Genomic DNA, 14,828 nt, shown 5'->3' on the forward strand with positions numbered 1-14,828 from the left:
GAGCACGTCTTGGCGCTGCTTGGGATTGTTTGTAAACTGCACCTGGGACAAAGGTCTGGGAGTGCTGTGAGAGAGAGCTGCGGGATCAAGGCAGGGCAGAGGGCGGGAGATAGCGCCTACTTCCACGGGGGGGGGGGGGGGGGGAGGGAGAGCTACCTTATGTCTGGCAAGTCCAGTCTGGGGGTGAAAGTCCACTCACCCTCCCTCACACTCACTCACTTTCACTTTCAATCCTGTGAGGGGCAGAGAGCAGGAGATAGCGCCTCGTAGGGGAGGGATGGGGAGGTGGGGCGCTGCCTTATCTCTGGTTAGTCCAGACTGGCCCTGTGGGTGAAAGTCCACTCACCCTGACTCCCTCTCACTCATCAGCTGACGGCAGAGATTCCCCAGGGCCCGAGGCAGCAGCACATGAAGGGCGCTGCACCCTTCGAGGCGCTGTAGGAGACCCCTTTCTGATGAGTCCACTGGGAGTGACCTGAAGGGATCCCCCCAGCCGAGAAGTCCCCCTGGAAGGGGGGGTGAAGAGAAGGTAGGGGCCTTGGGGGTATATGTATTTACCGCACCAGGGGAATCACTGGGTAGAAAGAGGGACAGGAAATTAAAATAAAGGTCCCCTCTTTGATGAGCGAATTGAGCGAGTCTAACCTTCCGAAAAGGTTTTTAGAAAGGGGGGGGCTGTGCTGAGAGGGGGCTCTGTTGATATGAACTTTTATCTCGTGGTAAGGATTAAATAATGCATTTTAACACGTTTTACAGAAATTTCTAAAAAACGGAAGCGTCTGCCCAATGTTCTAATGGGTTCCCCTGAAACCTTCTGTCCCTCACGCAGTAGATTTGTAGAGCGCTACTTGTCTGCCCGGAGGGCATCAAGGCGCTGGATAGTAATAACAAGCATTGAAAATGCAATAGGTCTCGCATTTGATTAAGTTCAAGGCATTTACTTTGCTATACAATACCATTAGCAAATCAAATGGCTTTAACTTAATGAAAGGCGAGACCTATTGCATTTTGAATGCTTGTTTGACATTGGCCTACTTTCCCTGTCATGGGATTAGCTGTTCTGGCAGCGGACTCTGCTCTCTGAATCCCTAGTTATAACCAGACCTTTTTATCTGTTCCACAGGAGTGAAGGCCTATTGGCTCACTCGAGTAAAGTCCCACTGATATACACTAACCTAGGTCCCAGCACTACAATTCTAGCTCATATTTGCATGCATGTATGTATAGGTGTGGCCTGCATGATGCATTTTTATTGTGTGCTGAGTAAACAGAGTAATGGAAGTCTGTGAGTTTCATTTTTAAAGCTTGTGTCCTGATGATCTTCACCAAGTGGAATTGTGTTTTTTTTCCAGATGGTAGAATTATATTGCTGACATTCATGAAGCTGTAGGGAGGAGGCAGGTCTCACTTTAGATTTAGAACTTCTCAATAAAGTGTGAAATAAAGTGCATCGAAAGTATTCACTCTATCTGAGGTCCGTGGCTGGGAGCACCAGGTTCCAATGTTGTCTTCGGCTTAACATCAGCTGTGGGCGTTGTGTGAAAAACATGCGTCCCAGCTAATGTAGGAGAGTGTGTTACGCCGGAAGTGACAGATCCAATCCCGCTGGGCGGGGCCAAAAGGGGAGAGGGTGGCAACAAGGAGGGATTGAAATGCCTCCGGTGCAATCATTGCACTGTCTTCGGCATAGTTCGTGATGCCAAACGACGCGCACAAATTAAAACTGAAGGCGGAGCTGGGACATGGCTTCGGAATCCGTATTGATTCCAAGAAGCCTCTGCATGGCGAGAACAGCGCATGCGCTGCCCTCACCATGCAGAGACCTAAAAAAGATACTTGCTGTGAGCCAAGGCCGGTCCTCTACGAGAGTGTTAGGGCGTCCATCCATCCTTCCTTCTTCATTTCCCACCTCGCCTCTGTTCAACCATCCACCATCACATCAACCATACACCTTAGCAACCATACACCATCACATCAATCATACACCTTAGCAACCATCCGCCATTACATCAACCATACACCTTAGCAACCATACACCATCACATCAACCATACACCGTAGCAACCATTCACCCATCACAGCAACCATACTCCTTGGCAACCATACACCATCACATCAGCCATACACGATACCATCAACCATACACCATCATTTCAACCATACACCTTTGCAACCATACACCATTACATCAACCATGCACCTTGTCAACCATTCCCACATCACAGCAACCATACGCCTTAGCAACCATACACCATCACATCAACCATACACCTTAGCAACCATCCACCATTACATCAATAATACACCTTAGCAACCATTCACCCATCACAGCAACCATACACCTTAGCAACCATACACCATCACATCAACCATACACCTTAGCAACCATACCATCAACCATACACCTCAGCAACCATACACCATCATATAAAGCATACACCTTAGCAACCATCCACCATCACATCAACCATACACCTTAGCAATCATCACATCAACCATACACCTTAGCAACCATCACATCAACCATACACCTTAGCAACCATACACCATCACATCAACTATACACCTTAGCAACCATCCACCATTACATCAACAATACACCTTAGCAACCATACACCATCACATCAACCATACACCTTAGCAACCATATACCATCACATCAACCAAACACCTTAACAACTATTCAGCCATCACAGCAACCATACACCTTAGCAACCATTCACCATCACATCAGCCATACACCATCACATCACCATACACCATCCCCTCAACCATACACCTTAGCAACCATATACCATTACATCAACCATACACCTTAGCAACCATTGACCCATCACAGCAGCCATACACTTTAGCAACCACCCACCATCACAGCAACCATACACCTTAGCAACCATATATTATCACATCAACCATACACCTTAGCAACCATCACCATCACATCAACCATACACCTTAGCAACCATTCACCCAGCACATCAACCATACACCTTAGCAACCATCCACCATCACATCACCCATACACCTTACCAACCATCTACCATCACATCAGCCATACACCATCACATCAACCATACACCTTACTTAGCAACCATTCACCCATCACATCAACCGTACACCTTACCAACCATCCACCACCACAGCAACCATACACCTTAGCAACCATACACCATCACCTCAACCATACACCTTAGCAACCATACACCTTAGCAACCATCCACCATCACATCAACCATACACCTTAGCAACCATCCACCATCACATCAACCATACACCTTAGCAACCATTCACCCAGCACATCAACCATACACCTTAGCAACCATCCACCATCACATCACCCATACACCTTAGCAACCATCCACCATACACCTTACCAACCATCCACCATCACATCAGCCATACACCATCACATCAACCATACACCTTAGCAACCATTCACCCATCACATCAACCGTACACCTTAGCAACCATCCACCACCACACCAACCATACACCTTAGCAACCATACACCATCACATCAACCATACACCTTAGCAACCATACATCATCACATCAACCATACACCATCACATCAACCATACACCATCACATCAACCATACACCATAGCAACCATCCACCATCACATCAACCATACACCTTAGCAACCATTCACCCTTCAAATCAACCATACACCTTATCAACCATCACATCAACCATACACCTTAGCAACCATCCACCATTACATCAACCATACACCTTAGCAACGACACACCATCACATCAACCATACACCTTAGCAAACATCCACCATTACATCAAACATACACCTTAGCAACCATCCGCGATCACATCAGCCATACACCATCACATCAACCATAGAACATTACCTCAACCATACACCTTAGCAACCATTCACCCATCATAGCAACCATACACCATCACATCAGCCATACACCATCACATCCATCATAGACCATTACCTCAACCATACACCTTAGCAACCATACACCATTACATCAACCATACACCTTAGCAACCTTACGCCATCACATCAACCATACACCTTAGCAACTATACACCATCATATCAACCATACACCTTAGCAACCATCCACCATTACATCAACCATACACCTTAGTAACCATTCACCCATCACATCAATCATACACCTTAGCCATGGCACTCGGTACAAATGTTTATATGTCATTTATTTGTCTGCAATAAAAACACTTAAAAAACATCAATCATACACCTTAGCAACCAATCACCCATCACAGCAATCATACACCTTAGCAACCATCACATCAACCATACACCTTAGCAACCATCCTCCATTACATCAACCATACACCTTAGCAACCATACACCCATCACAGCGACCATACACCTTAGCAACCATACACCATCACATCAACCATATACCTTAGGAACCATACACCATCACATCAACCATACACCTTAGCAACCTTTCACCCATCACAGCAATCATACACCTTAGCAACCATACACCATTTCATCAACCATACACCTTAGCCATCATGCACCCATCACAGCAACCATACACCTTAGCAACCATACACCATCACATCAACCATACACCATCACCTCAACCATACACCTTAGCAACCATACACCATTATATCAACCATACACCTTAGCAACTCTTCACCCATCACAGCAACTATACACCTTAGCAACCATACACCATCACATCAACCATACACCTTAGCAACCATACATCATCACATCAACCATACACCTTAGCAACCATACACCATCACATCAACCATACACGTTAGCAACTATCCACCATTACATCAACCATACACTTTAGCAACCATCCACCATCACATACACCTTAGCAACCATCCACCATTACATCAGCCATACACCTTAGCAACCATCCATCATCACATCAACCATACACCTTAGCAACCATACACCATTACATCAACCATACACCTTAGCAACCATTCACCCATCACATCAACCATACACCTTAGCAACCATTCACCCATCACATCAACCATACACCTTAGCAACCATCCACCATCACAGCAACCATACAACTTAGCAACCATACACAATCACATCAACCAAACACCTTAGCAACCATACATCATCACATCAACCATACACCTTAGCAACCATGCATCATCACATCAACCATACACCTTAGCAACCATACATCATCACATCAACCATACACCTTAGCAACTATCCACCATCATATCAACCATACACCTTAGCAACCAACCACCATCACATCAAACATACACCTTAGCAACCATACTCCATCACATCAACCATACACCTTAGCAACCATTCACCCATTAATGTAAATGTAAATGTCGGAATTTGTAAAGCGCACAGCTACCTCCACCGGAGGTGTCCCGGCGCTGTCCGTATACCGCTTAGGAACCCTTCCTGGCTTTCCTGGGAAATGTCCACTCCTGGGCACCCCCCAGGTGCAGCCAGGCATCCCAGCGCTTTTGGGCCGTTGTGGAGACTAAGCAAGCTATTGCCCAGAGTTGCAGCGTGGGACCCATGATCAGAACAGGCACTGAGGCGAGAATATCCAGTCAGGGAAATTAATGAGCCGGAGACCCGCCGAGGCGGGAATCGAATCCTGGTCCCTGGCCAGATCTCTGCATCAAGGTCTGCCTGCTCTAACCATTGAGCCACACTTCTCCACATTACATCAACCATACACCTTAGCAACCATCCACCATCACAGCAACCATACAACTTAGCAAACATACACCATCACATCAACCATACACCTTATCAACCATACATCACATTAACCATACACCTTAGCAATCATACATCATCACATCAACCATACACCTTAGCAACCATCCACCATTACATCAACCATACACCTTAGCAACCATCCACCATCACATCAGCCATACACCTTAGCAACCACCCACCATTGCATCAACTATAAACCTTAGCAGCCATACACCATCACATCAACAATACACCTAAGCAACCATTCACCAATCACAGCAACCATACACCTTAGCAACCATACACCACCACATCAGCCATACACCGTCACATCAACCATACACCATCCCCTCAACCATGCACCTTAGCAACCATACACCAATACATAAACCATACACCTTAGCAACCCTTCACCCATCACAGCAACTCTACACCTTAGCAACCATACACGATCACATCAACCATACATCTTAGCAACCATACATTATCACATCAACCATACACCTTAGCAACCATACATCATCACATCAACCATACACCTTAGCAACCATTCACCCAGCACATCAACCATACACCTTAGCAACCATTCACCATCACATCAATCATACACCTTAGCAACCATCCACCATTACATCAACCATACACCTTAGCAACCATCCACCATTAGATCAGCCATACACCTTAGCAACCATCCACCATTACATCAACCATACACCTTAGCAACCATCCACCATCACATACACCTCAGCAACCATCCACCATTACATCAACCATACACCTTAGCAACCATACACCATCACATCAACCATCCACCTTAGCAACCATACACCATCACATCAACCATACACCTTAGCAACCACCAACCATCACATCAACCATACACCTTAGAAGCCATTCAACCATCACATCAACCATACAACTTAGCAACCATCACATCAACCACACACCTTAGCAACCATCCGCCATTGCATCAACCATACACCTTAGCAACTATACACCATCACATCAACCATACACCTTAGCAACCGTCCACCATTACTTTAACCATACACCTTAGCAACCATACACCATCACATCAACCATACACCTTCGCAACCATTCACTCATCATAGCAACCATAAACCTTAGCAATCATACAACTTAGCAACCACACACCATCACATCAACCATACACCTTAGCAACCATACACCATCACATCAACCATACACCTTAGCAACCACCAACCATCACATCAACCATACACCTTAGAAGCCCTTCAACCATCACATCAACCATACAACTTAGCAACCATCACATCAACCATACACCTTAGCAACCATCCGCCATTGCATCAACCATACACCTTAGCAACTATACACCATCACATCAACCATACACCTTAGCAACCGTCCACCATTACTTAAATCATACACCTTAGCAACCATACACCATCACATCAACCAAACACCTTAGCAACCATTCACCCATCATAGCAACCATACACCATCACATCAGCCAGACACAATCACATCAACCATACACCATCACCTCAACCATACACCATTACATCAACCATACACCTTAGCAACCATTCACCCGTTAAAGCAACCATACACCTTAGCAACCATACACCATCACATCAACCATAAACCTTAGCAACCATACACCGTGACATCAACCATACACATTAGCAATCATCCACCATTACATCAACCATACACCTTAGCAATCATCCACCATTACATCAACCATACACCTTAGTAACCATACACCATTACATCAACCATACACCTTAGCAACCATACACCATTACATCAACCATACACATTATCAACCATTCACCCATCACAGTCCCTATACACCTCAGCAACCATACACCACAACATCAACCATACACCTTAGCAACCATACACCATCACATCAACCATACACCTAAGCAACCATACGCCATCACATCAACCATACACCTTACACCTTAGCAACCATCCACCATTACATCAACCATACACCTTAGCAACCATACACCATCACATGAACCATACATCCATCACATCAACCGTACACGTTAGCAACCATTCACCCATCACAGCAATCATACACCTTAGCAACCATACACCATCACATCAGCCATACACCATCACATCAACCATACACCATCCCCTCAACCATACACCTTAGCAACCATACACCATTACAGCAACCATACACCTAAGCAACCATACACCATCACATCAACCATACACCTTAGCAACCATCCACCATTACATCAACCATACACCTTAGGAACCATACACCATCACATGAACCATACACCCATCACATCAATCGTACACCTTAGCAACCACTCACCCATCACAGCAATCATACACCTTAGCAACCATCCACCATTACTTCACCCATACACCTTAGCAACCATCCACCATTACATCAACCATACATCTTAGCAAACATCCACCATCACATCGCCCATACACCTTAGCAACCATACACCATTACATCAACCATACACCTAAGCAACCATACACCATCACATCAACCATACACATTAGCAACACCAACCATGAGAGTTCAACAATGCACCCAGCACTGGGCTTCACCCATCTACCCACTATGAGACACTGAACATGCACCCAGCACTAAGCTTTAAAATTCATCACATAACTCCGCATCAACCATGCCTCCACCCACCAGGCGTTAAGCATGCAAGCACCACTAGTCCATGCATCTCACCACTATTGGCAAAGCTCTCCACCATGTCTGTATATGGCGTTTCACTTGAGAGAATATAACCAAAAGGTACATGGTCAAAGACAAGCATAAAGTCAGTGAGTAATAGGAGACGATTCTGGGCTGTGAACAGTTAATGCATTGTGATCTGGTCTTCTTTGAAGAGATGAGTCTTACATTTTTTCGTAAATTGGAGCAGCATTGTAGCCAGGCCCGGACTGGCCGTTGCGGGCACCGGGCAATCCCCCGGTGCGCCGCAAGGGTGGGGGCCGGTTTGGGTCCAGGGGGCCGGTTCTGTTACAGGGCAGTTTTTGCAGCATAGCTGCAAAAGTGGCCCTGTAACAAAATCGGCCGAAAATGGGGCCCCACCAAAGAGCTCGGAGGCACCCCCAACCCACCGAGTGGGGAGGGGGTGCGGGGGGCCACCCAAGCACTTTGCCAGGGCCGGTTTTAATTCTCAGTCCGGCCCTGATTGTGGCGGTGCTGATGGATAACGGATGTTGTTCTAGATAGAAACGACCTGTTGTCTTGTTTTTTTTTCTTTTTACAACTCTTAGCCTGATGGAGTCCTGGCTGCGTGTGCGCTGGGAACCACCAGAGATGGTGAGCTTGTCTGAAAGATAAGCGTAAATGATGCAGCTGGTTTTGAAAATTGATTGATCTGACAAGTGGAGCGAATGGAGTTCCATCAGGATGGGGAAAGGGGTCATATTTCTTTAGGCTCTGGGTGAGATGAGCTGCGTTATGAAGGATGCCATAAAGGGGTACCAGTTTGAGTCTGGGAGGCCATGGGCAATAAGATACTATCATATGGATGCAAGGGTACGGGGTTTGTATTGGGTTGCTTTCTGGAAGAAATGGTTTGACTTTCTTTAGGAGAGGAAGAGAGCTGGTACCAGGCCATCTTTGTGTTTTGGCAATCTACCCATCAGGGTGAGGTTGGGGTACAGGATGAATACAGGTGGCATGGCATTGGGTAAAAGTTGGGGCTGGAATCCGTCAAGGTTCATGACATTCAGCCGGATTTGCACATTATCTTGTTTATTGAACACCCCACTTAACTTCTGAGGTATGACCTAGAGCTGGTAAGCCCACGTCCCTTCTGGCCATGTCTCCCGTTGCCTCCCCTCTGGAGCTCGCATCACTGCCTCCAAGATCACACAGCTCATCTGCAGTCATTTCAGGAGCTGGGTCTGAGGCAGGAGTGTGGACAGCCTGACACGCTTCATCAGAGGGTCCTTGTAAATAATCTGCTGCTCCAGGAGACTTAGGGACAGATTTGCAAACTTTTGTGCTCAGTTTGTGACAAACTCGCTAAGTCTTTTTTGGGGGATTTATGCAAAGTAACGCAAAGGGCCACACACTGCTGTATTCTATCATTCTGCCTTAAGGGGGCATTCATTGGGTGGTACATGGGTCGTTCCCATACAGTCACCCATGGTATTTTTTACACAAAGCCCTGACTACTAACAATAGCAGACATGGTTTTGTATAAAAAAATAATAGCACTTGGGAGCAGGCGTTAAAAAGGAAAAATGCTTTTATTTCTTCTAACTTTTCTGCGTTTGCATGTGCGCTGCACTGCACAGCACACCTCCGACGTGGGAAAGCGTAGAAAGTTAGTCAATGCATAGTAATTTGTACTGGAGAGGTATCCTTCCAGCATAAAACCTATGCTAGACTCACACAGGCACTGTTGCACTATGTTGCAAAGTGTGTGTGTATGTGTGTATGTGTGTGTGTGTGTTTGCTTGTGTGTGGGTGGTGTGTGTGTGGTGCGGTGCTTGGCTACCTCCTTGTGCGCAAGCATTAAGGCGAGAGTAGGACAGTGCCGTATATCTGTAGATGTGGCTCTTTCCTGCTCTCTCCCTGTCATGCAACACAGCAGGCAACTTTCATGTTTGTGCTGTGATGTGTTGTGTGGCAGTTAAGTACGTTGCCTCCTCTACCGCTCTTAGCCTCACGCGGTTTCCCGCCACCACCGTTTCTCACAGCTTCTCCTTCTCCATAGCTAACCTCCAGTTACCCACGGTAACTGCCACAGCGTTGACGCATATCTCCGCTGCCCCCAGCCAGTGGTCCCCAGTCCTTCCACACTGGAATTCTCTCAGCCTGGTAAGTTCCGGCACCCTTGCGGTACTTGTTCTCTCCATGCTCCCTCCCTTCCACACGCGCTTATACCTCTCTCCCCTTCTCCAGTACCCTTCCATATCGTCCTTACCCCCCCAACCGGCCCTTACCAACGTTCGGGGACCTTGGCCATGATGTTGAGGTCCCACGGACCGGTTTGAGACTTAGTTTCTTCCATTGGGAAAGCCACACTGGCCCTTGATTCCCAGTTCCTGCCTCCTTCAGGGAGGCCAGCCCTGGATCCACCAGTGCCTTCTCCGCTTCCTCATGCGCACCGCTTCCCCGGTCCCATCGCTCCCTGATCTCTTCCCTTTTCTTCCCTTGCACTGCACCCACTACTTGGCAACCTGGCCCTGAAGATGATCCTGAATGAATAGGATCGAAACGCCGTTGACAATCCAGCGTAATCTGCAGCACTAATTCAACTATGGTTCACATAAATGCTTAAACAAAACCATGTCCAACTATTGTAAATAACCCTTGGTGAACCATATATTTTTGTACATACTTTTCACATTGTCACATTGTGCCTTCCGCTGTTCTTTCACTTGTCACTTGCGCCGCCACCCTTATGTGTCATGAGCACATTAGGGCACCAAGTTCTCTACATATATATGATGTTGGAGACAAGGCCGGTAAATTGATTGCTTGGTTGGATAGGAAAGATAGAGCAAGTTGTGTGGTGCCAGAAATCGAGACGGAAGAGGGAGTCTTGGTTACAGACCCGCCGGAGGTAGTGGCGTGCTTCGCCACCCATCTTCGCAATGTGTACTCCTCTGTGTCTGATAGGCCGGAGGAAGATTCTTGTTTGTTACTTCGGGATATCACCCTTCCAAGTCTTTCTGAGGAAGATAGGGATTTAATGGATTCGGCGATTACGGCGGACGAAATAGCATTGGCTCTGCGTTCCTTGCGCTCGGGTAAAGCAATGGGCCCAAACGGTTTGTCAATTGAGTTATACAAGCTTCGACCCAACAGGATTGCCCCGTATTTGAGGGATATGTTCAAGGAATCCCGCGATAGTGGATTTCTCCCCCGCGATCAACGTCTGGCCACTATAGTTGTTATACACAAGGAGGGAAAGCCTCGGAACAAATGTGCGTCATACCGGCCGATTTCATTGTTGAATGCCGAGCAGAAGATTTTGGCTAAGGTATTGGCCAATAGACTAATCAAGGGTATTAGTGATTTAGTACATCCGGATCAATCCGGTTTTATCCCGCACCGGAATACTGCATTGAATCTTCGGCGGTTGCATGGTGTTATCGCTAGGGCAGGGACGCTGCGTGAACCGGCCATTTTGGCGTCTCTTGACGCCACTATGGCGTTTGATACTGTGGAATGGCCGTACTTGTGGGCGGTTTTGGCCAAGTTCGGCTTCGGCTCTGAATTTATCAGTTGGGTACGACTTCTTTATGCTGACCCCCTCGCTCAGGTAGTGGTTAATGGCCGCGCTTCTGAAACGTTTGCTCTTTGGCGTGGTACTCGGCAGGGTTGTCCGCTTTCTCCTCTCCTGTTCACATTGGCGCTTGAACCCCTGGCTGCATGGATCCGTTGGGAACCTTCCATGAGAGGTATCTACTGGTCCCCGGAACATGAGGATCGTATCTCCTTGTATGCGGATGACATCCTATTGTATCTTACTCCCCCCAGAAAATCCCTGATAGTGTTGTGTGACGTTTTGGTCTCTTTTGGTAAGAATTCTGGTTTGATCATCAATTGGGCGAAATCCTCCCTTTATGTACTCAGTGGTGATGCGTCGGTTTTGCCGCGAGGTTGTCCTATTCAGATCACACAACAGGGGTTTAAATATCTTGGAATTTTATTTTAATGGACCCTTTGATCCGATATGAAAAAAACCTCCTCCCTCCTTTGGCGCGGTTGAGACGGGATGTGGCGGGGTGGCGAAAGCTCCCGCTTTCTCTGCTCGGGCGTGTGGCCCTCTTTAAGATGATGTCCCTTCCTCGTTTTCTGTATGCCTTGCAAAATACTCTAGATTTGGTTCCTGGTAGCTACTTCCGTGTGGTTGAGGGTCTGCAGAGGGAGTTGCTGTGGGATGGTAGGCCCCGAATTGCTCTTTCCAAATTGACACTCCCCTGGTACGATGGGGGTATTGCTCTTCCTGATATTAAACGGTACTATCGGGCATCACAGTTGGGAGCTATCAACCATGGTACATATTGTCCCGGGCCTCACCCGGGTTTCGCTATGGACAGGTGGCTGCTCCCCGGAGGTAACTACAATAGGGCATTATATTCCAAATCGGTAGTGGGATCTCTGACGGGGCCGACGCATACGGCTTTGCGTGTTTGGCAGGTTGCCACTGATGCATTGGGATGGAAGGATCGTTTGACCCTGGCTACCCCGCTGTTTGGATCGGATCGGCTTGGCAAACTGTGGAATACGAAGGGATTTGACAGGTGGGACCTCATTGGTATCTCCAAGGTGGGGGACCTCTGGGCGAAGGGACAGGTGAAGTCCTTTGTGGCCCTACACGCCGAGTTCAAACTGGGTGGATCGGAGTTCTTCCGCTATGCTCAGATTCGTCATGCACTGGATTCGGTCTTTCCTAAAGGGACGGATATACCTGAATCTGCCCCGCTGGAGGATCGTGTGCTGGATGGATATATACCGGATAGTACCATCTCTCTGGTGTATAAAAAATTGATTAATCATAGAGCGGACCTTCTCTCCCAGCTGCGGGATCAGTGGACCCGTGATGGCCTTGAACTTGATGATGAGGACTGGCAGTCAGCGATCTCCTCCCCGAAGGAGGTGGCGATACCAGCTCGCCTTAGATTAGTGCAACTTAAAATACTACACAGAGTATACGTCACGGGCTCTCGTTTGGTGCAGATGGGTTTTTCGGAGGAGGGTCTGTGTAGGCAGGGGTGTGGCCGGCTGGCCACTTTTCTGCACATCATCTGGGAGTGTGATCATATCATTGATTACTGGCGCAGGATTCACGGGGTACTCCAGGATGTAACGGGGATCGCACTTTTGCCTGAAGCCAGGCGTTGTATTGTAAATGTTTGGGAGCCCACCGATCACAATGTAGCCCAAACTCAGTGGGTGACCTTGGGAACGATGATTGCCAAACGCAATATTGCACAGCTGTGGGGATCCCAACGGCCTCCTACTATTGAGTGTTGGATAAATGATATGGATTGGTGTATGTTTAGGGAAAAGACAGTGTACGTAGCTCGGGGTCGCCCCCGGAAGTGGCAGAAAATCTGGGCCCCCTGGAATCGCTATAGGGGAGATATATGTATACCACCTGAAACAGTGATACTTGATCTCCCGCATTCGCCCTGACCATCACGCTATATGATGTCTGAATGCTTCCTTTTGTCTTCTTCCTCTCCTCCCCTCACCCCTTCTTTATTATATTTGAGTGAAATGATGCTTGTTTCAAGGATCCGCCATTGCACAGTCTATTTGCTTGATGTACCTATCTGACACCTTGCTGTTTTCTTGTTAATTTTCAATAAAAAGAAATATAAAAAAAAAAAGGAAAATGCTTTTATTTCTTCTAACTTTTCTGCGTTTGCATGTGCGCTGCACTGCACAGCACACCTCCGACGTGGGAAAGCGTAGAAAGTTAGTCAATGCATAGTAATTTGTACTGGAGAGGTATCCTTCCAGCATAAAACCTATGCTAGACTCACACAGGCACTGTTGCACTATGTTGCAAAGTGTGTGTGTGTATGTGTGTATGTGTGTGTGTGTGTTTGCTTGTGTGTGGGTGGTGTGTGTGTGGTGCGGTGCTTGGCTACCTCCTTGTGCGCAAGCATTAAGGCGAGAGTAGGACAGTGCCGTATATCTGTAGATGTGGCTCTTTCCTGCTCTCTCCCTGTCATGCAACACAGCAGGCAACTTTCATGTTTGTGCTGTGATGTGTTGTGTGGCAGTTAAGTACGTTGCCTCCTCTACCGCTCTTACCCTCACGCGGTTTCCCGCCACCACCGTTTCTCACAGCTTCTCCTTCTCCATAGCTAACCTCCAGTTACCCACGGTAACTGCCACAGCGTTGACGCATATCTCCGCTGCGCCCAGCCAGTGGTCCCCAGTCCTTCCACACTGGAATTCTCTCAGCCTGGTAAGTTCCGGCACCCTTGCGGTACTTGTTCTCTCCGTGCTCCCTCCCTTCCACACGCGCTTATACCTCTCTCCCCTTCTCCAGTACCCTTCCATATCGTCCTTACCCCCCCAACCGGCCCTTACCAACGTTCGGGGACCTTGGCCATGATGTTGAGGTCCCACGGACCGGTTTGAG

General features: G+C 47.4%; 1 protein-coding gene across 1 annotated transcript in view; it reads left to right on the forward strand.

Annotated features, from left to right (window-relative positions):
• Positions 1–209: 209 nt before the first annotated feature.
• The window catches only part of LOC144773470 (butyrophilin subfamily 1 member A1-like), a 67,541-nt gene continuing 52,922 nt past the window's right edge, over positions 210–14,828 (forward strand). The window contains exon 1 of the mRNA XM_078658507.1: positions 210–529. The gene's annotated coding sequence lies outside the window, so the exon portion shown is untranslated. The remainder of the gene's footprint in view (positions 530–14,828) is intronic.

This window comes from Lissotriton helveticus, chromosome 8, assembly GCF_964261635.1.
Source record: "Lissotriton helveticus chromosome 8, aLisHel1.1, whole genome shotgun sequence".
NCBI classification, from domain to species: Eukaryota; Metazoa; Chordata; class Amphibia; order Caudata; family Salamandridae; genus Lissotriton; species Lissotriton helveticus.